Source organism: Notamacropus eugenii, chromosome 1 (genome assembly GCF_028372415.1).
Source record: "Notamacropus eugenii isolate mMacEug1 chromosome 1, mMacEug1.pri_v2, whole genome shotgun sequence".
NCBI classification, from domain to species: domain Eukaryota; kingdom Metazoa; phylum Chordata; class Mammalia; order Diprotodontia; family Macropodidae; genus Notamacropus; species Notamacropus eugenii.
Genome location: NC_092872.1, coordinates 480,924,700 through 480,951,621, shown reverse-complemented (window position 1 = coordinate 480,951,621; position 26,922 = coordinate 480,924,700). Strand labels below are relative to the sequence as shown.

The following is a 26,922-nucleotide window of genomic DNA, read 5'->3' as shown; positions in this document are numbered from 1 at the left end:
ATTTATTCAGTTATTCTTTAATTTATTGGCACCTCCTTGGTTTCCAGTTCTTTGCTTTTACTTTTATTTTTCTTTTTAATCCCCCTTCAGGATTAGGAAGTATCTTTTTTTTCTTTAAATTTACTTATTTAACTTTTAACATTCATTTTCACAAAATTTTGGGTTCCACATTTTCTCCCCATTTGTCCCCTCCTCCAACCCCAAAACACCAAGCATTCTAATTGCCCCTATCACCAAGCTGCCCTTTCTTCTAACATCCCTCCCTTCCCTTGTCCCCATCTTCTCTTTTGTCCTGTAGGGCCAGATAACTTTCTATACCCCTTTACCTGTATTTCTTATTTCCTAGTAGCAAGAACAGAACTCGACAGTTGTTCCTAAAACTTTGAGTTCCAACTTCTCTGCATCCCTCCCTCCCCACCCATTCCCTTTGGAAGGCAAGCAATTCAATATAGGTCATATCTGTGTAGTTTTGCAAATGACTTCCATAATAGTCGGGTTGTGTAAGACTAACTATATTTCCCTCCATCCTGCCCTGCCCCCCATTACTTCTATTCTCTATTTTGATCCTGTCCCTCCCCAAGAGTGTTGACTTCAAATTGCTCACTCCTCCCATTGCCCTCCCGTCCATCATACTCCCCACCCTGCTTATCCTCTTCTCCCCCACTTTCCTGTATTGTAAGATAGGTTTTCATACCAAAATGAGTGTGCATTTTATTCCTTCCTTTAGTGGAATGTGATGAGAGTAAACTTCATGTTTTTCTCTCACCTCCCATCTTTTTCCCTCCACTAAAAAGTCTTTTGCTTGCCTCTTTTATGAGAGATAATTTGCCCTATTCCATTTCTCTCTTTCTCCTCCCAATATATTTCTCTCTCACCACTTAATTTCATTTTTTTAAGATATGATACCATCCTATTCAATTCACTCTGTGCTCTGTGTGTGTGTGTGTGTGTGTGTGTGTGTGTGTAATCCCACCCACTACCCAGATACTGAAAAGTTTCAAGAGTTACAAATATTGTCTTTCCATGTAGGAATGTAAACAGTTCAACTTTAGTAAGTCCCTTTGCTGTTTACCTCTTTAAGCTTCTCTTCATTCTTGTGTTTGAAAGTCAGATTTTCTTTTCAGCTCTGGTCTTTTCATCAAGAATGCTTGAAAGTCCTCTATTTCATTGAAAGACCAATTTTTCCCCTGAAGTATTATACTCAGGTTTGCTGGATAGCTGATTCTTGGTTTTAGTCCTAGTTCCTTTGACTTCTGGAATATCCTATTCCAGGCCCTTCAGTCCCTTAATGTAGAAGCTGCTAGATCTTGTGTTATCCTGATTGTAGTTCCACAATACTTGAATTGTTTCTTTCTAGCTGCTTGCAATATTTTCTCCTTAACCTGGGAACTCTGGAATTTGGCCACAATGTTCCTAGGAGTTTCTCTTTTTGGATCTCTTTCAGGCGATGATTGGTGGATTCCTTGAATACTTATTTTGTCCTCTGGTTCTAGAATCTCAGGGCAGTTTTCCTTGATAATTTCATGAAAGATGATGTCTAGGCTCTTTTTTTGATCATGGCTTTCAGGTAGTCCCATAATTTTTAAATTGTCTCTCCTGGATCTATTTTCCAGGTCAGTTATTTTTCCAATGAGATATTTCACATTATCTTCCATTTTTTCATTCTTTTGGTTTTGTTTTGTGATTTCTTGGTTTCTCATAAAGTCATTAGCCTCCATCTGTTCCATTCTAATTTTGAAAGAACTATTTTCTTCAGTGAGCTTTTGAACCTCCTTTTCCATTTAGCTAACTGCTTTTGAAAGCATTCTTCTCCTCATTGTCTTTTTGAACCTCTTTTGCCAATTGAGTTAGCCTATTTTTCAAGGTGTTATTTTCTTCAGCATTTTTGGGGGTCTCCTTTAGCAAGGAGACCTGCTTTTCATGCTTTTCTTGCATCTCTCTCATTTCTCTTCCCAGTTTTTCCTCCACCTCTCTTAACTTGATTTTCAAAATCCTTTTTGAGCTCTTCCATGGCCTGAGCCCATGGAATATTTATTTTGGATGTTTGGGATACAGAAGCCTTGATTTCTATGTCTTTCCCAGATGGTGAGCATTGTTCTTCCTCATCCGAAAGAAAGGGAGGAGATATCTGTTCACCAAGAAAGTAACCTTCTATGGTCTTATTTTTTTCCCCCTTTTCTGGGCATTTTCCCAGCCAGTTACTTGACTTCTAAGTGTCCTCTCCACACCCACCTTGCCTCCAGATCTGCCCAGCCAGCACTTGGGGTCTGAGATTCAAATGCTGCTTCCCAGCCTCAGGGTTTTCAATGGGGGCGGGGCTGCTATTCAGTGTGAGATTAAGTTCAGGTGCTTGGGTGGGTGCAGGGCCGACTCACGGGGCTCAGTTTCCTCAGGGAGTTTATGCTTATGCAGAGACTTTCAACTATGGATCAGAGCTCCTACCTGCTTTGGGAGCCCTTGTCCGCTGCTGCCTCTGCTGCTGCCTCCTGAGGGGGTCTGAGTTATGGGGACACCCCACTCCCCTCTCTGTGAGCTGAAAAGACCCTTTCACTGACCTTTGGCACCTGTGGGTGGAGGGACCTGTGCTGCAGCTAGAGATTCTGCCCCTGAAGCCTGCTCGGATCTGCTCCTCTCAGTGCCATGCGGCCAAGGCAGGGCTGGGCTCTGCTTGGGTCCAGGGTGCCACAGACCTTTCGTGTTGGTTTTTCAGGTCTCTCTGGAACAGAAATCTCCTCCACTCTGTTGTTCTGTGGCTTCTGCTACTCCCGAATTTGTTGGGAGTTCTTCTTTACAGGTATTTTATGGGCTGTGGGTTTGGAGCTAGCATATGCGTATCTTTCTACTCCTCCATCTTGGCTCCTCAGGAAGTGTCTTTTGCCTGTGAATCTTCCTTCCATGGTCAGTCAATCAGGGTCTAAACAATGACTGACTCTGGAGGAGAACGTGAGGCTGGTGACTTTGTACAACCCCTCCTCACTTAAATCCAATTCACTTGTACATCATGGCTTCACCTCCATAATGTCATGGTCCTCTTCAAGAACAAAGGGCAAACAACAACAGTAATCCCTCCATGGTACTCTCCTGCCCCTTAATCCTACTTCGACCTATCCTTGTCTCTCTATTGAATTTATATAAATTTGTGTGTGTGTGTGTCCGGTTGTGTGCACATGGGTGCATGCATGTGCACAAATTACCTTTCTCATGTGTTGATATATGAAAATTTCTAGGTTTCTAGTTATTTATATGTAGTCTCTCCCATGAGTATGTATGCTTCTAGAATTTAGGAACTAGTTTTTGTCTTTCTTTGTATCTCAGAGCATAATGCTTGGCATACAGTAGGCATTTTATAAATGCTTGTTGACTAGCCAACATTATTTGTGTGTGTGACTGCAGATCTGCCTGCCTCCATTCAGGTACCTGTATTGGTAGTGTCTAAACCATTTTTTTTCTCCTCTGATGCACTGCTTGTAGTTGTGGAAATACTCTGTTCTTCTGGGTTTACCTCTTGGGTAACTCTTGGCCTGTAATATTTCTTCATAGTGCTTGGTGTCTTGGTTTCTTTGCTCATATCTTTAACCTCAGCTCCTGATTTGGATATTTGTACCAGGAAAATACTCTGCCCCCTCCTGTACTCTTGGATGGGGTTGGCAGGTCATCCTTAGTCCTGACCTTGGTCTTCTGGGCTCCTGCTAATGGTGTCTACCTCTTTTGATGTGTCAGCTCTCAGAGTGCTGGTTGACTTCTGGGTCCACTATCAGAGCCTGAAGTTTTCGATCCCTGATGAGAGCACTGCTTTGAGGTCATAGCCTGTTCACCTGGGCATGTGCTGGCTTTCTTGACAGGATATCTTTCTCAGTGTTCACAGCTTCGAGATGTCATTTGAACTCACAATGAATATCCAGTTCATACCTCTTGCTTTAAATAGAAAAAAAGGGATATAATATCCTTTGTAGCCCTAGGCTAGATGAATGAGCTTACTGATGTTTTCATTTGTATTTCTTCATCATCATTCAATCTAGTGCCTTTTGAGATCATTGATAGAGTGTTTGAGAGACAGCTGGGCTCTTCTATGACCTTTCATACTGACATTTTAACCAAAAGTTGATCTTCTGTAAGGGGTGGGTTTTTTTAAACCAGTTTATCCTGTGCTTTGAGAATGTCTATCAATTCTATTTCTCCTTTTGTGTCATGGAAATATTAATTTTTCTATGGTGGCCTTAGGATGATGGGCTTTGGTTTTTATTAATATGGCATGGCTTGTGGTGGGAAATTTTCCGATTCTATTATGATTCATTTTACAATTCTGAAAATGTACATTAAAAGTGTTATTGTTTAGGTGTAATTATTTTAAATGTGTTACTACCATTTAGCTTTGATTTTAGACTGCCAGTTAGTCTCTTAACACATTTAATCACAGTTTTCTATTTGATAACTTTATACTTGATTTGTCTTGTGTGGAGGAGACCAGAGAATTTCGAAATATTGCCTTTGTCTGGTTAGTTCAATTTGGCTTCCAAATTCAAGCTCAGAGCCTTTAGTCTCTATCTTTTATTGGTACACTCAAAAAATTTTAAACTTACTGAATTTAAATGACATCTTGTTATCTTTGGATAAAGATTTTATCAGAAGAAGGATCCATATAACTTGATGTTATCCATATACATTAACTGATTAACAAAATATTTTGGTTCAACTTTTTAAATGTAGAAGTTTTGTTTTGTTCTTTTTAGGAGATATGATAATGGATTTAGGGTTAGGCAGGGTTAAGTCACTGAATTTACATCAATCTGTGTGTGTGTGTGTGTGTATGTGTGTGTGCACATGGGCTCATGCATGTGCACAAGTCACCTATTTCATATGTTTATATATGAAAATTTCTAGGTACCTAGTTATTTATATGTAATCTCTCTCATTAGCATGTAATTTAAGTGGGAGATCATGTTAAGTCATTTTTAATATCAGTTGTTCTTGATATGATTACATTGGTGGCATATTTTAAATAGAGAATAATTTTCCTGGTGGACATGTGTTGGAGCTGCAAGTCTATGCTACTTAGTTCAGGTTTGATTTGGGGATGAAATGAGGCATTGAACCATTGACAAAAAGGGAGATTTACTTTGTTCTAATACAGCAAGGCTACACAACAAGAATTTGATGACCCCTCTCTCTAGCTTTGGTAGATATGGCCTCTCTCACCTCCCCATGGAAATACCTTTGATCATTAGTGTATGACAACTCAAGTGGATATAGGTACCCACCAAGTCTAAGAGGCTTAGACTCTGTGTGACTGGGGCTTTTTATTTCCTTGGATGAACAGAAAGCTCTGTCAGGGTAGCTGAAGCCAATCAGGTCTCACAGTCAACTATATCTTCTTGCTGTTGTGGTTGGGAGGAAAGAAGTTGAATCATGGAAACACTAGACTCATCACAGCATCAAATATTCTGGTACTATCACTACATTTGGGTATGTTTGATATATTTTTGCACATAAATGAGTTACAAGTATGAAATTCAGTGAAAGACATTGTGATAATAAAGTCTATACAGATATGATGTTACTTTTAGGTGACTTGTTCAATAATCACCAATTGATAGCAAGTTGTTCTTTGTACCTATGGGACTTTGTAGAACATCCTTCAGCTCCTCAGATAATCTATTGTCTTGTAATGTTTATAGAATTTTTTAGTGACACAAGCTGGGAATGCTTTGTGTAAAGTACATAGACATGTAAGTGACCTGTATTTGGAAGAGTAGCTGGTGTCCTTAGCTTTTGGCTGAAGATATTTGATGCCGTCAGTTAAGAAAGGTGTGATCAGGCTCACATCTGAGAGGAAGCCGGTAACGTGCTTTGCTAGGAATGCACGTGCCACTGTGAAATGTTTGAGCCAATAATTATGGATCTTATCTAGCCCTGCTGTTTTCTAGCTTTGCAGAGAAACTAGAATTTCAGTCACTTCTGTTGACATAACTCTTGTCATTCATTTTATTAAAGGTCCTCAAACTTAGTGTTTCTCATTTGATGTGACTTGTGTTTTCGTTGTGTTGGAACTCTTGTAACCATATAGGCATTTTTCATCTGCTGCTTTTTGGAGCTGGGGGAGGGATTCTTTTTGGTCTCTGACTTCTTTGCTTCTCAAACATTTTGAGTGAAGCTTTTAATTGATGTTGACTTATTGATTTTGCTCTTTGCACTGCTTTGTCTCTTTCTATCTCCTTAACATTTTGATTTTTGCTTTTAATTAATAATTAAGATATGCTTTTGTTCTGGAATCTAGAATTTCTGATACACTTTTGCTTTTTGGATTCTGTTCTGCAAATTTCTTGTTATTTGGGCAACATGGTGCATTTCCTACTGTGCATACTGGCTAGTTATTAGTTAATCAATTGGCATGTGTTTATTAAGTATTTGCAATGTGCCAGACATTGTGCCGTGTTGAGAGTATGAAGAAAAACCAAAAACAGTCCCTATCTTCTAGGAACTTACATTCTAAAACAAAAGGCAGCATTAGTGTAAGAAGGCATGTTCAAAGTATTGATTTAGTATTCCAATGTCCTTCCATAGATCTTCAGTAGCTCTCCCAAGCTTCCCTATGATGATAGTGTTTGACTCCTGTTCTTATAGTTTCTTAAGGAATGGCTCCACTTTTTCTCCTGTGAGATCCTTTCCTGTACTCCCCACTCCCTTCCCATATGGCAATGGCTGTCATATATGTTCCTTTATTGGTCCTGAAATATTTTTATACTTTCTGTCAAATATTGTGGAAGAATACATTTTTTCCTGATTATTGTAACAAACACCAGCTTTTTAGAATTATTTTGTTTTGGTATCTTTGGTTTGTTAGTTGGATTCATGCTGTCAAAATGAAAAACAAATCTTTTTTGACATTCCAGTCTAAGTATGCCCATTTCCCTTCTAAAACCATTTGAGGTATCAGTGTTGCTTTTCTTATCTATTCTTTAGTTGGTATAATTTCTAGAGTTTGAGTTGTGAAGGTTTTTTTAAAAATAATATCAGGTTCTTCAACTTTACCTTCTTCAGATTTTAGTAGTTCCCAATTTTATCTCTTATTTCATATAACCCAGGTTTAGAGATGAAGTTATTATCTATAATTGCCCTATACTGGTCAGTGATACATTATTGTATGACTTGGGGCTAACCAAAAGCCGGATGAATCTCATGCCTATAAGTGGTTAAGATCTTTGTCCAACTTTGCCACTATATAGTACTGGTGCATATTGAAAATGTTCATGCCTCCACTTTCATTTCATTGTCATTTCATGCATAAACATGGTTTATGTTAGGGGGCAGCACTATCTACAGTGAAGCATTTCTGGCCCCTGGGGTATCAGTACTGGTGATTTGTTCCAATATATCTTATCTTTTGGGGGTACCAGAGCACCACTCACTTCACTGTCCTCCACGTTAAGCTGATCGTCACAACAATGTCGAGAAGGGTCAGCTTGCAATCTTATACAGCTTCACCTATTTCTTTGATTCTCAGAAATGGTTACATCACATTAACTGGGGTGCTAATTCAATCCGTGGCATCTCCCAGGCTTAATTCACCAGTATTTCAGGGTTCCTTCAAGGCAGTCACAGCTACTGTAATAGTCTTTTTTAAAAATTAGTTTAAAATAATTAAATATTTTTTCAATTAACAAGCAATTATTTTATCTCCTTCATAGCTCCCTTCCTGGGGGGAAAACTCCTTGTAATGAATACTCATAGTCAAACAAAATAAATTTCCATAATGTCCACATCCAAAAATATGTCTCATTTGCATATTTAGTCCATCACCTCTCTGTTAGAGTGTGGGTAGTATTCTTCAACATCAGTCCTCTAATAGTCAGATAATGAGGATGATGAAGATGAAGATGAATTGACCAACTCAAATGGAACTTTCCCAGTATATCCTTCTCTGGTCTCCTCAACTGGGAGAAGAATCTCTTCTTTCTCTGAACCTCCACTGAACTATGCTTTTAGAGAGAGAGAATAAGCATTTATATAGCACCTACTATGTGCTAGGCCCTTCATATTTGATCCTCACGACTCTATGAGGTAGGTACACTCATTATCCCCATTTTCCATTTCAGGATGCTGAGGCAAACTGGTTTAGTGACTTGCTTAGGGTCACATGGCTAACAAGTACCTGAGAATACATTAGAACTCAGTCCTTCCTGACTCTAAGTCCAGCTCTCTTATCTACTGTGCTACAATACAGCATTTTCAGAAAAGGGCTAGCCCTCTGGGAAGTCAGGATTTGAAAGCTGTGGGACCTTAGGCAAGGTATTTTACCTCTGTGACATTTAGTTTCCTGATCCCTAAAATGGGGATACTAAGAAGGGCTTGTAATACTTAACTCAACAGGAGGAGTAGTGTAAGGAAACTGATTTGTAAACGTTTGTACTTTAGAAATCTTAGGATCATGGGATGGAGTTGTTCAGTTGTGTCCAACCCCCCGTTTGGGGTTTTCTTAGGAAAATGGTTTGCCAATTCCTTCACTGGCTCATTTTACAGATGAGGAGACTAAGGCAAACAGGGTTAAGTGACTTGCTCAGGGTCACATACCTAGTAAGTATCTAATGCCAGATTTGAACTAAGGAAGATGAATTTTCCTGACTCCAGGTCTGGTATTCTATCCACATGTGTCTCAACTGCCCCTAGTGATCACGGGATTATAGGATCATAGATTTAGAAGTAGAAGAGACTTTAGAGACCAAATAGTCCAACCCTCTCATTTTACAGATAAGGAAATGGAAGCTCAGGGACACTAAATGATCCTCAAATTCATATAGGAAAAGAATTTATTTGTACCTTTCTCTTTGGAGCAGTAGCTAGAGCTCTGGGCTTGGAATCAGGAAGACTAATCTTTCTGAGTTCAAATCTGGCCTCAGACACTTACTAGCTGTATGACCCTGGGCAAGTCACTTAACCCTGTTTACCTCTGTTTCCTCATCTGTAAAATGACCCAGAGGAGAAAATGGCAAACCACTCCAGTATCACTGCCAAGAAAACCTCCAATGGGGTCATGAAAAGTTGGACACAACAGAAAATGACTGAATGACAGCAACATCCACATTGTGTTTACACAATAACTATTACACAAAACGGAATGTGAGGGGCACCTAGGTGGGACAGTGGATAGAACACTGACCCTGGAGTCAGGAGGAACTGAGTTCAAATCTGGCCTCAGACACTTACTAACTGTGTGATCCTGGGTAAGTCACTTAACCCTAACTGCTTTTTTTTTTTTTTTTAAGGAAAGAATGTGAACTTCTTGTCTTCACTTTTAGACATGAGGTCAGGGCTGCTTGATTCTTCTCTGTACCTCTCACAGCACCTACCCCAGGACCTCCTTGCACACTCCAGGCATCATTAAGTATTTGATGAATGAAAGAATGATTTACATAGTTAGCCAATTGTGGAACTGAGCATAAGCTCAGATTTCTTGACTCTCAGGTCGGGGTCTTATGACTAGTCCATGTGTGGATTCTCTCCCTCCCTCCCTTCCTCTCTCCTAGAAGCCGACATCTGGGAATCTGTATAACCAATCTCCACTTCTGGTCTGTTGCCCCAGTAACAGCCTCTGGCTGCTGGAGAGAGCTATGACATGGTAAATGCCACCCCCATCCCCTCTCTCTATCCTCCCCAGAATGCTCTGGACTTACAAGTCGTTCTTTTTAAAGCTGGAAGATTAACTTCTCCCTCTGACCTTGGAGCAGGGTTTCATCCTTGCTGAGTCCTCTCTCCAAAACCCTAAAAGCCCTAGAAGATGCACACAGAACCCAAGAAGTAAACATCATTTCTTCCTACCCTTTCCCACAGGACATTCATATTCTTCTGAAATGACTGTTCATCATCCCCAAGCTGGGGAGTGAGCAGCTCACCCTGCAGAGCTGAACCATGAGGTTCAGCATCCTAGGGAGCTGGGATGCAAATTGCTGAGTAAGCAACTGCCAGAGTAAAAAGAGCCAAGAACAACACAGATGAACTCCCCTTGACCTGTGGGATGGGGAGAACATGACCCAGCGGCATCTCAGGCAAAAAGAGGTTCTGCAATCCATAGCCGGGGCGCTATCTGAAATGGCCAAGTTCAAAGGGGAGCTGTCCTTGTTCTGGGGTGTACACTTGGGCTTCAGCTGTCCTTCAGGAAGGATCTGGGTTTGAAAGAAGGTTCCCAATGCTTCCACAAAGCTTCTCAGCCTACCTCAGCCCACAAGCATTTACTGCATGAACTAATCATTTGGCAGTTAAGCATATGCAGCTATTCTTGCACTGCATTAGTACTGAACTTTTGCATTGCTTATCAGTTTTTTGTGCATTTATGCGTTGTCTGCTGGAACAGACTGGACTCCCCTTGAGAGCAGAGTCTACGTCTTATTATTTATTTATTTTGGGGGTAGCTCCCTAAACATCTTGCTAAATACCTGTACACAGTGGGTATTCAATATATACTAGCTAGCTGCTTGACGGATCCCTTGTTTGTGTGGTTTGTGAGTGAGTCATCTCTTCCATTCAGGCTTCCCAGAATAAAGAGCAGTGAAGAAAGGACACAGACTGAGGAATGTCTCAGCACAGAAGACAATCCTTTCCTTTTAGGCTCGCAGAACTTAGAACTTCCTTGATGTACAGATGAGGAAATTGAGGTGTATAGCAAGAAAAATGCTTTGCTCAAGGTCACGCAGATAAGTGAGGCAGGATTGGAACCCAGGTTTTCTATTAAATCTACAATATCATACTGTCCCTCCAGAGTTTCCATTTCACAGAATGGAAAACTGAGGCTGAGGTTTCACTCCTGCTCCAAGATCACAAAGGCAATGAAAGTCAAAGCTGGGCATAAAAACTAAGCTTCTACTTAAGCAAACTGTTTAGCTTCTATTGTCAAACATATCATAGAACTAATGCCTATTCTAGTTGGAAGCTACTTTGAGATGGCATTGTGACTATCCTAGATTTTAGAACCTGATCTGTTTTTTAAAAATTAATTAATTTAAGTATTGATTTATTTTCAGTTTTCAATAATCACTTCCATAAAGTATTAAATTTTCTCTCCCTCCCTACCTCCCTCCCCAAGATGGCATGCAATCTGATATAAGCTCTACGCATACATTCCTATTAAACACATTTTCACATTAGTTAGTCATGTTGCATGGAAGAATTATAACGAATGGGAGAAACCACGAGAAAGAAAACAAAACAAAAGAGAAAAGAGTCTGCTTCACTCTCCAATCCAACTCCATAGTTCTTTCTCTGGATGTGGATGGCATTTTGCCTCAAGTCCTTTGGGAATGTTTTAGGTCCTTGCATTGCTGTGAAGGGTTAAGTCTATCAGAAACAGTCCTCACACACTGTGGCTGTTACTGTGTACAATGTTCTCCTGGTTCTGTTCATTTCATTCAGTATCAGTTCATATAAGTCTTCCCAGGTTTTCTTGAAGTCTGCCTGCTCATCATTTCTTATAGGATGATAGTATTCCATTACGTATGCCACAACTTGTTCAGTCATTCCCCAATTGTTGGGTATTCCCTCAATTTCTAGTTCTTGGTCACCACAAAAACAGATGCTATAAATATTTTTGTACATGTGGGTCTTTTTCCCATTTTTATGTTCTTTTTGGGATACAGACCTAGAAGCGACATTGCTGGGTCAAAGGATACGCACATTTTTATAGCCCTTTGGGCAAAGTTCCAAATTGCTCTCCAGAATGTTTGGATCAGCTCACAGCTTCAACAACAATGAATTAATGTTCCAACTTTCGCACATCTCCAACATTTATCATCGTCTTGTTTTGTCATGTTAGCCAATCTGATAGATGGGACGTGGTAACCTCAGAGTTGTTTTGATTTGCATCTCTCTAATCATCATATTTTTCATATTCATATCTTTATCCTATTCATATCAATTGGGGAATAGAAACTGAACTATTAATGGAAGGTCTACACATAGCATTGAAACATTTAATCTCTAGGACTGTCTCAGTTTCCTTAACTGTAAAATGAAGATCATAACAGCACCTACTTCACAGGGTTGTTGTAAGAATAAGATAACATTTATAAAATGCTTTGTAAACCTTAAAGCATTATAGAAATCTAGCTCTCTATTAACTTATGTTTACATGGTGCTTTAGGTTTACAAAATACTTTTCTCACAATCCTATTATATAGAAAATACAAATAATATTATCTTCATTTGCATTTGAGGATGTTGAGATTCCATGAGGTGGAGGTCATACAGCTAGTATGGGTTGGAACCAGGATTTGAACCCAATCCTCCTGCCTTCAAGTCAAACACTTTTTTTTGGACTAGATGAATACTAAGGTCCCTTATAGTTTTGTTTTTTAAATTTTAATTAATTTTATTTTTAGTTTTCAACATTCACTTCCATAAGATTTTGAGTTTTAAATTTTCTCCCCCTCCCTCCCTTCCCCTCTTTCCATCAAGCACTTTTGCTATTACATAATCCACAATGTCTTTCATGTGAAATCTTCAAAAGAAAATTAATTTTAGTCCATTTAAATTAAGTGCATGCTATCAAGCAATCTTAGGATGAGAGAAGAGTGTTGCAAGGTCGAAGAAATATCAACTAAGTGTTGCAATTCCCAAAAGGAAATAAAGGAGGAGCCTACTTCAAACCCTTTAGATAAGCATGGATGGTCCTCTACTAGCTGTCTCTCCATTGCTGCTAAACCTCATATCTTGTTACTCTTTAACATGGTCTTTATAAACCCCAAAGTGTCATAGTCCTGTGTTTCATTAATACCGTTATTTTTGATAGTATACTTTCTAAGTCTCTTTTTCTGTTCTAAACGTGTATGTTAAGATTGGTAGTACAAAGATATTAATTGCTCTAAGAATGTTTTACCCATTGAGCTTTGACTTCAGGATGCCAGTAAGTCTCTTGATCTATACATATATATGTATATATATATATATATATATGTATATATATATATATATATACAGCTATAGGTATATAGATATATAAACAATAACTTTCTCCTTGATAATTTTATGCTCAATATATTTTGCTTAGAAGTATTTGTAAGTATTTCCTTTGTCAGTGGCTCTGTGTGATCTCTGGATCCAAACTCAGAGCCTTCAATCTCTATTTTACCTTGGTTTACATTAAAATTTTATCCTTATGAAGTCTGAATTCTTATTTCACTGGAAAAAGTTCTCATGGAATGAAGAAGCTGTGTAATGTATTTTCCAGTGCAGTCATGTAATGTGATCTCATCCATGTAATCAAGTTATTGATATAATGTTTTAGTGAAATTTCCTCTTTGACTTGGAAACCAGTCATCATTACCATCACCATCATCACCATCATCAGCACCATAATTCCCATCATCATCATCATTCATCTCATCTTTTTTGATGTAGTTCAGAACGCAGTGATACTGGAACAAGGACTTTCTTTTCTATTCTTTTGTATTTGACGTTCAGCAAATATTAAATTCTATTTCCTCAAATGGAATTTAAACTTTATTATCTTCACAGGTAGAGAAAGTAACTGTTTCCTGTAATTGTGCAAAGTGGTCAAAGTCAGAAAGGGGATTGAGAGGAATGAAGGCAGGTTGACCTTGGTCCCTCCACACAATGGAGACTCCTAGAGGAACTCACCAATGGGAGAAGAAGCATGGATCTTTTGGAAGGATATGTTAGGGACAGGAGGCTAAGGGTAGACTGCTTCAGGGAAAGGGAATGAAGTGATATAAAGCCAGGTTGTTGTTATCAGAAATCACTGAAAGATCGTCTTTAAGGAGCTTGGGCTTACTGATTGATATAGATATTCCAAGTAAACAGCAGAAACTTAAAACACATCACTGTGAATTGCAAAAATTTAGTGCCTAGCAAATACCTTGGTCAGGATTATGGACCAGAAGCTTGCTATTTATTCTTCTTAAGTGAATAGATGATAAGCATCTATACTGCAAATACAAACCCCAAAATAGCCTCAAGAATTTACCAAATAGACTCTATTGGAATTAGAGCATCACCACCGACCAAACCGTTGCCCACAATCTCCCTGACATTATGTTGACCGTATCTCCATGTTGCTGTGGTAGAAAGTGTATGAATTTAAAAAATCACAATTGTGTTGGGACAGGACAAAGTACCTATCTTCCTATTTGTCCTTTCTGCTCCTGGAATTGACCCAAAGATGCTTTCAGTGAGCCTGTGAAGAAAAATTCCTGTATCAACCCTTTTGTTTGATTATAAAAAGCATCCATTTCCTCCACCTGCTCAATAGTCTGCTAAACACTGAATTTTTTTAAAAAGTAGAATAGCAATCTGTCCCAAGACTGTTTTTGTCTGAAATCTTTTGATTGCAAGATGTTCTCATATTACTGAATAATAATAATAATATGTATTTATATGACACTTTACAGTTCACGAAGAGATTCTTCTCATTTGATCTCTATAGTCCTCCTGGGGTAGGATGTATACACAATATTATTTGCATTTTATAGGTGAAGAAACAGATATTCAGCAAGGTTAGGTGGCTTCCATAAGGTTATCCAGGAATAAATGGTGGAACCAGGACATGAATCCAGGTCCCATAAATCTATAGCCAGTGTCCTCTACTATATCTCCTTGTTTCCACAATCAATGCTTATTGGAGCTCCCTCCACCCCCAAGCCCACCCATGCCAAGCCAGTTTTGAAATCTTACTGATTTTTACCTCTGTAATCTTTCTCACATCTGTCTCTTCCTTTCCATTCCCATTGCTACTAATCCACTGGTCCATTTTATCTCTCATCTGGAATAATATAATAATCTCCTTGATGATCTTTCCATCTCCTTTCTTTCCCCCTCCCCCATTCACCCCATGTATCAATGTTAAACTAATATTTCTGAGCTACAGCTTGGGTCTCATCACTCTCCTGCTCAAACATCTTCGATGGCTCCCCAACACTCATTGAATTAAGTCCAGACTCTTTAGTATGGCACACAAGGACTTCCACAGTCTGATCCTAACTTTGTTTTTTCAGTTTCCTACCCTCCTTTCAAATGCAAACTCTTGAATGTTCCCTCAAGTTACCTCTTAATTTCAGGCTTCAGGCTTCTGCTCATTCTATTCCCTCTACCTGGAATGCCCTTCTATCAAGGCCAGCTCAAATACCTCTTCCTTCAGTATAACTCCTTTTCCCACAGCTGGTTCTTTCACTCCTTCCTAGTATTTACTGATTCATACAACACTTCTCCAAAAGTTTTGTTTTGAATTTTATTTTCATACATGTCTTATCTCCCCTACTATACTGTAACATATAGGAGGATAGGGAACACATCCTAGTCATTTCTGTGTCTCCCATTTCGCTCATTACCTTTTCTGAATTAAATTAAATGCATTGAATTGAAAATCAGCTCAGGAAACTTATTACTACAACAGTCTCTTAAGAGAGATTGGGAAATATCTGTCCTTGTATTTTTCCCCCAATTAATCACTTTTGTTTATGCCTTTTTAGCATTAGAAAAATTTCCCAATGTAGTTTCCTCCCATTAAGTCCTCTCTTGTGACAAAGAAGGTTTCAGGAAATCCTAATCATCAAAGTGACTTACATCTTAAGGTAATTTCATACCCATCCATTCTCTACTTATAGTACCCACTTGGAGGGAAGAGAAGTATTTTCCTTTTCTTTTTCCCTTTCACCAAGACTGATCATTTTGCCAACCTTTAAGTGTTATTTTCGTTTTTATCATCATACTCATTGTATGTATTGTTTCCTTAGTTCTACTGTTTTTACTCTGCATCAGTTTTTACAAATCTTCCATGTTTCTCTCTGAATTCCTCACATTTGTTGATTCTTATGGTTCGATAAAAGGGATAATTAAGGGGCACAGTGTATAGAGTACTGGACCTGGGTCAGCAAGACATCTTGAGTTCAAATCTGATCTCAGATACCTACTAGCTGTGTAAACTTGGGCAAGTCACTTAATCTTCTTGGTCTCAGTTTCCTAATCTGAAAAATGAGGTGGGAGAAGGAGTGGCAAACCACTTTGGTATGTATCTTTGCTAATAAAATCCCAAATGGGGTCATGAAGAATCAGACATGGCTGAAAAATAACAGAGCAACAACATGGTTCAATAGAATTCCATTCATACAGTTTATTCAACCATTGCTTAGGTGATGGAGACCTGTTTGTTTCCAATTTTTGGCTACCATAAATATTGAATATTATGGTATGTATGGTGCCTTTCTGTATTTGATTTCCTTGGGTTCTCTAGGCCCCTAGAGCCAGTTTTGCAATGACTGGGTTTAAAGGATGTAATCAGTTCAGTGACTTTTCTTGCATAACTGTACACTTCTTTATAAAGAAAAATGACAATCAGATGACCTGAGTTACTTTAGGTGTAGAACAGGCACAGCCTGGATGAGGTTCTTTCTAGTTTGATGATTTCAAAGGCTTTTGTTTTTACCATTTCCCACCCCCATTGCTTCCCCCCAGCACCTTTTATAGGAGCATTCGCTCTGTGTTCCATCACCTACTTATTTACCCAAATAGATTCTTCCCTCCTCTGGTTGTATAGGGGGGCTGGAGGTGGGGAAGAGAAGAATGGTCTTTATTTGGCCACTTAAGAAGGACTCAGAAATCTTTTCCCCTTATCTTTTTCTTCCCTAAGGGCCTTTCCAAAACCATTCCCTAAGCCTTTTGAAGTCTACTTTCTTAAAAATTCTCATCTTCCTTTCCTCAGAAACTCAAACCCTATCAGTTTCCCATCACTAAGCCAGGATTGCCTTCTGCTCTCCAAACTTCAATTAACTTTCCCCTTGTTTTCAATGGATGGAGAGAACTCATTAAGGGCTTAGGAGTCCACAGTCTGGCCCACAGTTGTCTTTCCAAGCATCCTTTTGATACTTATGGAAGAATATGTACAAGATTTATACAGGATAAGGAAGCCTAAATCAATTCTGCCCAGCTAGTGGATGGAAAGCCCACATTGATGAGATCAACTCACTCACTCATTCATTCGTGCAGCAAACAATTATATTAAGGTGCATATTGAATTAATGAAAACATAAATCCATTAAAATATCCCTATGAGAACTTGACATTCTCTGATCAAGGCACTGATGTGAAAGGAAGCTCCAGCTCTCTCTAGGATCCCTATGTTGGGTGGGAGTATGGTATGGTAGAAAAGACAGTGAATAGGAGCAGGTAGGTAGCACAGTGGATAGAGTACCAGCCCCGAAGTCAGGAGGACCTGAGTTCAAATGTGACCTCAGACACTTACTAGCTGTGTTGACCTGGACAAGTCACCTCACTCCAACTGCCTCAAAAAAAAAAAAAAAAGAGACATTGAACTTGGGAACTGGGGACCCAAATTCAAACCCTAGTCATACTGGTCAACTGATTTTGGATAATCATATCCTGCTTTTAAAGCTCACTATGAGTGGGCATCTCCCCAGGCTCTGTCCTGAGATTTCTTTTCTTATCTCATTAAATTCTCTCCAGTCATTGGTGATCTTATCCTCTCCCATGAGTTCAATTATCTTCTCTCTCCAGATGACTCCCAAATGTCTATGCCCACTTCCAATTCCTCTCTTGAACTCCAGTTTCATATTCCCAACTTCCTTGAGGAGGTCTCCACCTGGATAGACAATATGTTCAAAATAAAAGTAATTATATTTTCCCAAAAACACATCTTTCCTTCAAACTTCCCCGTATCTGTTGCCAACACTTCCATTTTTCTAGGCACCCAGGTCTACGACCTTAGATTCCCATTCTCTCCACCACCATATCTGGTCATTTGCCAGGTATTGTCCATTCTACTTCTACAGCCTCCTCCATACATACCCCTTTCTCTCCATTCACACAACCTTTACTCTTTGTCACATGGACTAGTTGTGCCCAATCTGTGGTAAAGCCTTGAGAGCTCATATTGTTCTGTGCTGTACCTTGACCCCAATATAAAAATGGCATTTTGGTCTTCAAGGAGGAAAGACAACAACCAATCCTTTGTGTTTTCTCATATGGACCATAGCCAGTCTCTCAAATGATCTCCTTTTTCCCAGTCTCACTCTCTTCAACCCATCCTCCAGGCACTTACCAAATTGATATTCCTAAAACACAGATCTGATTATGTCACTCTTTTGCTAAAGTATCTTTGATGGCTCCTTATTACTTCTAGGAGAAAATACAAACTCTTCAGCCTGGCGCTTACAGCCCTCCGTACTTGGGATCCCACCTACCTTGCTGATCTTTATCTCTTGCTGTAATTCTCCTTCACAAACATTCCCAGGCAAACTGGTCTACTGGCAATTTCCATTTCCTAATCTTGGCAAGGCCATTCCCAAGTCTAGAATGAATTCAAAAGGTTTCGAGCTGGAAGCAGGAGGAGGCTGGGGCCAGCTCATACCGGCTTCAGAGAACTAATTATTAAATTTTCAGTGTGAGCAATGATAAGCTGGAAGTTGTCATGTGCCACAAATCAGGGTTTGATTTGTTGTTTTGTTGATTGTTTAGAGTCTAGACAATCTAGACAAGTCTAGACTCTAGACTTAAAGAAAAGATGGAATGTTAAATATGCAGATTAAACTTTAAAATGTATCCTGTATACTTATTTTTTCTGGGGAGCTGGTTGTTAAACATTTACCAGCCTGCCACTGGCTGGAAGAAACCTTAGAATTCAACACCCTTTAAGGAAACTGGGACCCGGAGTGATTTGTAGAGTTTCACGGATATTAAGGCTACTATCCCTCAGCTACCTCAACACCTGGGCCCTCCTTACCCTGGAATATCCACTGGTCTATGTAGCCTTGCCACCCTGGAATATCCCTTCACCATGTCAGCTACCTTTATCCATTGCAGAGTTCCTCCTGGGACCTTCATTCTCAAGATCCGGACCAGTCTTCCTTCATTCCTGACCCAGCTTTGCTTCTGACTTTCCAGCTTTCCAGACTTTGATACAATGGCCCCCTCACAGGTACTTCCTCCTCATTCACCACTGCCCACCTCCTTTTCAGCTCTTTTGTCTGCTGTTTTCCCTCTTTAAGGTATAAATTCCTAGAGGGCAGGGGCTGTCTTTCTATTTTCTTGTATTTGTATCCCTGGTGCATAGCACTGTGCCCAGTAGACAGCAAGCACTTAATAAATGCTTGTTGTCTTGTCTTGCTCAGGTCTTCCTAACTCAAAGTTTAGTGTTCAGATCAGTGTACTGTATTGTTTCTTACCTCATTTCTTCCTCTGGGAATCTCTTCTCCTTTCCAGAATCATCCCACATGCCATGTGACCCAGTGCACAATAGTTATATTTTCATATACTTTGTATTTACTTCTCTGTGTACACGTCATATTCCTCTAATAGAACATAAGCTTCTTGAGGGCAAGAACTGTTTTGTTTTGTGTCATTATATCTCCAGTGCCTAGTGCCTAGCATAATGCCTAACACACAGGAAATGCTCCATATATTTTTGTTAAATTAAATTGAATTGAATCTCCCCTCTCTGGGTCTCAGTTTCTTCATTTGCAAAATGAAGAAGGCAGTTGAACTAGGTGACCTGTCAGGTCATTTCTAACTCTAACATTCTGTGATGTCAAGTGGTCAAACACACAATCTTTGACTTGGAAAAGGGGTTTGGGGACTTCCCATTTAGTCCAGTCTCCCTCCCGCTCACTGTAGGAATGGCTTCCAGATGTTCATTTAGCCTTTGCCTGAATGTCTCCAGTGATTGGCATCTCCTTCCTGATTGAGGGATCATGTTCTGTTGTTGGGCAGCTCTTCTTTTTAGAAAGTCTTTTCTAATCTTGAGCTGAAATCTGTCTCCCAGCTTTCCCTGGGAACACAAAATTGGTTTCTTCTTTCTCATCTGTTCAAAAGAAATCAGTGGGGACAGGGGGAGTGATGAGAAAGTCCTATGAAAGCTAGCTATATTTGGGTTTGAAGAACGAAAGGACTCAGTACAATCCTCAAAAAACTATGAAAGCACCGAGAATATAACCAGCCCTGGCTGCATTTTAGGTTCTCAAAAGTCCACTGTGAAACAGAGGAAAACTGAAATTGTCCAGGTAAAAGAAAGGATTAAATTTTCCAGAAAGAAGAGTTGGTGGGTGTTATGATTTGTCCTTCTTAATGCCCCAAACCATCAAGATTACTTTTACTCCTTGGATTTCAAATTCAGGGAGAAAGGATGAAGAGCATGAGGTAAAGGTTGGAAGGGGGAGTGGAGGAATTGGAAAGAGGTGAAGGGAAGGCAAGAAGAGAAAGGGGGGAGCTTGTGTAAAAGGGGAAGGGGGAGAGAGAGAGAGAAAGAGAGAAGGAGGGGAGAGAGATGGGAGAGGAGAAAAAGAGAAACAGAGAGAGAGGAGAAAGAGAAAGAGAGAGGAGAGAGAGAGAAGAAAAGAGAGACGGGAGAAAGAAGGGAGTATATGAAAGAGACAGAGAGCAAGTTAGAGAGCAAGGAGGAGAGACGGGGTGTCTGGAGGCGGGGAAGAGGGAGAAAGGACACACAGGAGAGTCAGGAAAAGAGAGGAAGAGGGAGAGACCCAGAGAGCATGTGTGAAAGTCAGAGTGGGGGGGGGGGGGGCTCTTTGATTCCATGTGCCTCATACCAGACACTGTCTAGACTGTAGCAATTATTGTCAGCTCAGAACACCCAGGCACTGCCATTTCAGCTGAAAGGGAGCTTAACAAAGAGGGGGGGAAAAAGAAGAAAAACACACACACACAACCTTGCTAGTGGAGCCAGGCTTTTGGCAGTTGGAGGGTTCTCCTCCCTTACCCTGCTCCCCCACACTTTTCTGTTGCCGGGGTAAAGACTTGCCCCATGGGAGGGTTGGGGGTGGAGGGGTCTACAGAGCATCAGAGAAACATTTTGCAGCTTGCAGGCAACTCCCGAGTGGGTCTGATAAGGAAAATATTTCTCCCCTAAATGCTCAGAGGGTGAAATAAGAGCTGCTTTCCAAGGGAAGGTGTTTTCCTGAAAGGGTGTGGTGTCATTTTTCTCTGGACACTTCCTGCCTTCATGGGCTGGAGGGAGGAGGATTCCATCAACAGACTATCCGGTGGGGCAGGAATCAGTAGTAGCAGCACATCAGAGATGGACAGGTCCCCAGGGATTGAGTCTCTCTTTGAAGATGAGGAAACTGAGGCCTAAAAGAAGCGATTTGCCCAAGCCCTCACTGGCATTCATGACAGTCAGAACTGGAATCCAGTTCTTCTGATTCGCAGTCCATCTTTATCAGCACTTCATTCATCTGGTCATTTATTCCTTCATCCAATAGTTACATGTCTATGACCTGCAGCCAGCACTAGACCCTGGAGGAGATGCAAAGATAATTGAGACATGGGTTTTTGCCCTCACATGCTGTCTGTTATAAACAAAATTATTTTTAAAAAAAACATAGACACAAGAGAATCATAGATTTGTGGATTTTTAGAGATGAAAGGAATTTTGTTGACCATCTAGTCCAGCCCTCTCATTTTTCAGAGGATGAAAACAAGGCCTCAAGAAGGGAAATGACTTGTCCAAGATCACACAGTCAGTCGTATCAAAGATAGGACTTGAACTCAGGTCTGCTTACTCTCAGTATTTTTTCCACTCTGCCAGGTTTCCTCCATTAGAGATTTATTCATTTTTCTTTTGAAAGTTTTCTTCTGGTCTTCAAGATTTAAATTCTGTGGCATGAAACCTTATGTTTCTCTTTCCAGTGATCTCTTTAGTATATATGTAGAGATGTTGGAAGAGACAAAGTGGCAGTAAGAATTCTGTCAAGAAGCTGCATTATGGAGGCCCTGTCCTTTGTGAGGGAAGGTACTTAAGATGCCCACACTGAGAGTCCCAAGTCCTCTCTCAGGATTTTGATCCACAAGAAAAATGAGCCAGAGAAAGGTGCAACTACGTCCCGAGTTGTCTCTGCAGCACCCAAGAAGGTATTTGTGTCAAGGGTATCTCCAGGGGCTGTAGCCCAGAAGCTGGTAATGGACTTTGGAAAAAGTGAGAGTAGGGGCAGAAATTAAAGGATTGCCGTTGAGAGTCCACTCTCCCCCCGCTCCACGCACACATACACACACACACACACACACACACACACACACACACACACACACACACACACTTCTAACAGAGCTCCCTAAATGGAAGAGAAACTGAGTCTGGGAATGGAGCTAGAAAATCAGAGGAAAGAGGTGTGAGGGCAAGATTAGAAGCAAGAAGAGAAGGGGTGGCATGTAGATCAGAAGGAGCTGGAGAAAAGAGTTCTGTTCCCTTTAGCTTTCATTTTCTCTTCCTCTTTATTCTTTACCCGCCCCCCCTTCATCTCCATCCCTCCCAGCCCCCCACTTCAGTCTCTTTCACTCTCCAGTTCTTTTAAAAAAAAAACGTTTTATAAGTCCCTGTGCTCTGAATTCTTGTCCCCTCCTCTCCCATTGGAACTTCTTTCACTGTTTGGGGAAAAACTTTTAGGGGGGAGCTACTCAGGCTGAGACAGGATTTCATCTGAAAATAACACCACCTGAGTGAGCAACACCTCCTTTCCTCCTCCTCCTTCCTTCCCTCACCCTCTCTGCCCCCCTCCCCAATTCTTCTGCTAACAATTTAGCCTGCTAAACCCATAGAGTGAGGGCACCAGTCAAAGAGGCTATCAGAGAAAGCTCCCTGCCCCCACTCCCAGACTCAGGCCAAATTTTTCAGCCCTAATCTTATGAGGGAGAAATGCCTCTCCACAAACTCTCCTGGTTCAGGTGAATGATAAACCTGATACCCTGGCATGGAGCAGCTGTTACCACCAGTGGATTCATTTAGCATTGTGTAGAACCAGGATCTAGGCATGAAGTCTGTGAGTGAGAGGAGAGGAAGAGACACAGACAGACAGACAGACAGACAGACAGACACACACACACACACATACACATACACACACACACACACACACACACACACACACACACACACACACACAGAAACAAAGACAAGAGACAGGGTCAGGGACCGAAACAGAAACAGAGACAGAGAAAGACAGCAGGAGAGAACCTGAGAGTAGCCTCATTGAAATGCACTAGAGAAATGCCATTCGGACCCAGGGGATGAAAATTGGAGGGATCTGGAAAGACACCTTCTCAAAGTGGCTCAGAAGACAGGGACCTGCGCTGCCTTAGAGGAGGAGTTCAGCATTTAATGGGGGGAGGGAGAGACGCCAAACTGGGGAATTCTCTGAGGGACAGCAAGGCTCTAGGGAGAAGCAGACCGGAATGAAATCGAATTCCATTTCATGTGGAAACAGTTCTCCAATTTAGGGATGGGGGCCACACATCGCCCTAACACTCATCTATGCACAAGCAGAACTAGCTCAGGAGGGTCAGATGTGTGGGCCCAAGAGGATTGTTAAGTAGCCCAGCACCAAGATCTGGGGGGAAGGGAGGGGAACTGAAAGGGTGGGAAGGGAGATTCGGAGAGCATATCCTTTGCCCTTCTCCAGATACCCCTCCCTGGGTCTCCATGTTATTATTAACTAGCTCCTCTTTATTTATTAACCCTTTTGGAGAAACCCAGTTCCTCTTGGCTGATGGGAAATGAGTGAGGCCCAGGAACCCCCAGTGTCCTTGTGTAACATCAGCATTGATTAACGGAGGGTGAGCTTGTGTCTGATGGCTGATCAATCTTTCCAGCCAGAATTTCTCCCTTCCTCTTGTCTCTGAATCCTCTCTAGCCCCAGTGTCCCTAAGGCAGGAGCAGCTGCATCTCATGACTACTAATTACTTATCTCTTAAATTATAAGATCCTTGAAGGCAGGGATGGCATCTTCTTCATTATCCCCCTATGGCACCTCACACAGCACTCTGTACATAGTAGGGACTCAACCAGTGTTTGTTAAAAGCATGAATGAATGTGGATGTGCTTACAGAGAGAACAACACCCCTTAGCCTGCTCCCTATGAAATGCCATTCTAAGGCAGAAAGTTGCCCAGAAATGCCATGCTGGGTGAGAGTGGTGTTCTATCTTCCTGTGTCAATAAGGAATGTTTTGTAGGAGGTGGCAGCTGCTTTCTGTGAAATTAATGACAACAATAACTACTCACACTTACATAGCACTCCAGGGTTTGCAAAGCACATTACTAAATTCTCTTTGGCTCTCCTCATGACAGTTCCCATTTTACAGATGGGGAAACCAAGGCTTGGAGAGGTTAAATAGAAGCACCTAACTGGAAGAGTCAGACATAACTGAAGTGAATGAAGGACAATAACAATAGCAACTTGGAATAGTGGAAAACCTGAGTCCAAATTCTTTTTCTAACTCATGGTTAGGCAAGTCACTCAGACTCTTCAGTTTTTCCATCTGTAAAGTGGGGAAAATATGATAATAAAATATATATGAATACATACATATACCATATATAATATAATTCTCAAAGAATTATAATGAGGGTTGAATGACATGATGCATGAAAAAAAAATTGCAAAGTACTTTATAAATGTTAGCCAATATTATTAAGTGACTCACCCCTGCTGGTGCAGCCAATAAATAGCAGAGGCTGCACATCAAAGCCTGTGTTCTTTTCACAACTAATAGTGATTGTCATTGTGGTCCAGTCATTTGGGGTTTTCTCAGCAAAGATACCATCATAGTTTCCCCTTTTCTTCTCCTGCTCATTTTATACTTGAGGAAACCAGAAGCAAACAAGGATAAGCCCAGTAAGTGTCTCAGGTTGATTTTGAACTTGGCTCCTCTTGTCTCCAGAGCTGGTGCTATAGCCACTCTGCCTCCTAGCTGTCCACAGCCACTGGTAGGGGCTAACATTGATGTGGTGCTTCAAGGTTCACAAAGCATTTTCCTCACAACAAACCCCTAATTTAGGTGAGTGCAAGATTTTCACTCCCATTTTGCAGATTAAGAAAAGTGAGGGTCCAAGAATTTCAGAAGATGATAGGCTTGACATTTTTTATACCTGAAAGGGTCTTTGAACTACCTCTGGTCTAACTCACTCATTTTATATAGTGCAGGACAATGAAGCCAGGAAAGAGTAGATAATTTGCCCCGTAGGGCACAGGTATTAATGTTGAAGCAGAGCACTGCAACCAGTCCCTGCCCCGACCCTCGGCCAAGGCTAGTGTTCTTTCTATCCTCCCATGTTCTCTCTACTCCACAACCATCTTTGTATTAGAATCAATCAATCAACAAGCATTTGTTAAACATGAAATTAGTACAGTGCTAAGTGCAGGGCTTGTATAAAGGCAGAAACAGGGCTCCTGCCCTCAGGGAGTTTATACTCTAATGGAGAAGACAATTTGTAGATATCTATATCCAAGGGATGCTGGTAAATGTTTGGAGTGGGGAAGGGGTAGATGTGTACTCAACATATTTTCAAAGTTTAATTTGCATTTTCTCCATCACTTTCTTAAGCGATCAACAAATCGATGAATCAAGCTCTGGTTTGTTTGCCAATATCATAGGCGTAAACAATTTAACTGTAGGCTCTCTCAAAGCATTAGAGATAGCTCCAGCATACCCCTAGATAAGAAAGGAGGTAGGAACTAGATTAGAGGTGTTAGAGAGGAGTTCGTAGGGAGGAGCTTGACTTGTCCCAAAGCAGATCATCACCTTCTCTGGAATCTTGGAGAGTTGTCTCTGGCTTTTGGAAGTTCAGTCACTGCTCAGACAGCCAGTAGTATGTGACAGAGGCAGGATTAGAACATAGGTCTTTTTGGTTCAAAATGTCAATTTTCTATCCACTATGTTATGCTGCCTTTCCAAGCTAAAAATCACTCACTAATAATCACTAATGATGGTGATGATGATATTAGACATTTATACAGAACTTCAAGGCTAAAAAAAGTGTTTTGCATACATTATCCCATTAGTTAATGTTTCTGTGAAGTGTTTCAGGATATAAACTACACACACCTTGGCAACTATAGGTATACCCCATGGTTACAGAATTTAGCTTAGGGGATGTCTTACTTGAGAATAGTTTTAGCTCTATATCGTTCTGCCCTTCCCAGCCCAAGACTTTTATGTCTGGCTTCCTAGGAAGTCTGATTCATCTTCCAGAGGTCAGGATCAGAGAGGACAATCCATCCTGGGATACACATAGGCTGCACATTCAGGACAAACAATGGTCCCAAAACTGGGTTGTAAAGCCCAAGAATAGGTGAATGTTCCTAGTATCTAGGGGTCAGGCAACTCAATCCAAGGTCCAGTGGGAGAATCAAAACTTAGCAGGCTGCCAACCATGAAATGTTGGGGGTTTGGAGGAAGGAGGAAGAGGATGGAGAGAGAGTAATAAATGGAATAAAAGGGTTCTGGTATCAAGGTCAGGCTGACCTTGATCTTTGAGTCAGTGTGTCTAACTGTGGTAAAGGGAATCTGTGAGGGGCAGGACAGGGAGTTCTTGCCAATAAGATGGCCCCTCTGTAAAACATGATACATATACAGTGGGGAGATGAATTTGCTTGACACATAGTGATCTCAGCTAATTAGCTTGACACCCCACTCTCCTCCAGTGTACTCCCAGATTCCTATAAGACACAACATTGGCTCTTTTAGTAATCTATCTAAACCCTTCTTTGACTTCTTGGTGTATTCAGGCAGAACTATTTCTTGTGGGCAATTAACCTGCCCCATGAATTTGTTCCCCACTGTGTAAAATCAAAGTTTATCTTGTTTGTCCTAAAATGACCTCTTTCAGACTTCAAGAGGGTCTTCCTTACTTCCCAATATTCCCAAGACCGTGGGATCATAGGTTAGAAGAGACCTGAGACCATCTAGTAAAATCCCTTCTCAAATCACCAATCCACCAACAGTAGCTCTAAATTATGGTCACCTAGGCCCTGTTTAATCACCTCTTGTGATTCGGAGGGCGTTTTGTTGTCAAGCACCTCACTCTCATTTTGGACAGAATCATTGTGAGGAAGAGTTTCTCTGTGTGGAGATGCCTCCATGCTCTATTAATTAGATTACAAAATGGGAGTTGGAAGGGACCT

General features: G+C 40.7%; 2 long non-coding RNA genes across 3 annotated transcripts in view; one reads left to right on the top strand and one right to left on the bottom strand.

Moving 5' to 3' along the window:
• LOC140519547 (uncharacterized) overlaps window positions 1-26,922 on the top strand; it is a 121,049-nt gene that overhangs the window by 79,419 nt on the left and 14,708 nt on the right. The gene's annotated exons all lie outside the window — the stretch shown is intronic.
• LOC140519546 (uncharacterized) overlaps window positions 16,087-26,922 on the bottom strand; it is a 207,727-nt gene continuing 196,891 nt past the window's right edge. Inside the window, exons 4-5 of one of the 2 annotated variants that reach the window (XR_011972231.1) lie at window positions 19,179-21,261; window positions 16,087-17,596 (exon numbers count right to left, since the gene is read on the bottom strand). This is a non-coding gene — a long non-coding RNA (uncharacterized lncRNA). Of the gene's footprint in view, window positions 21,262-26,922 lie in introns of both variants that reach the window. The other variant, XR_011972229.1, reaches the window with a different exon arrangement.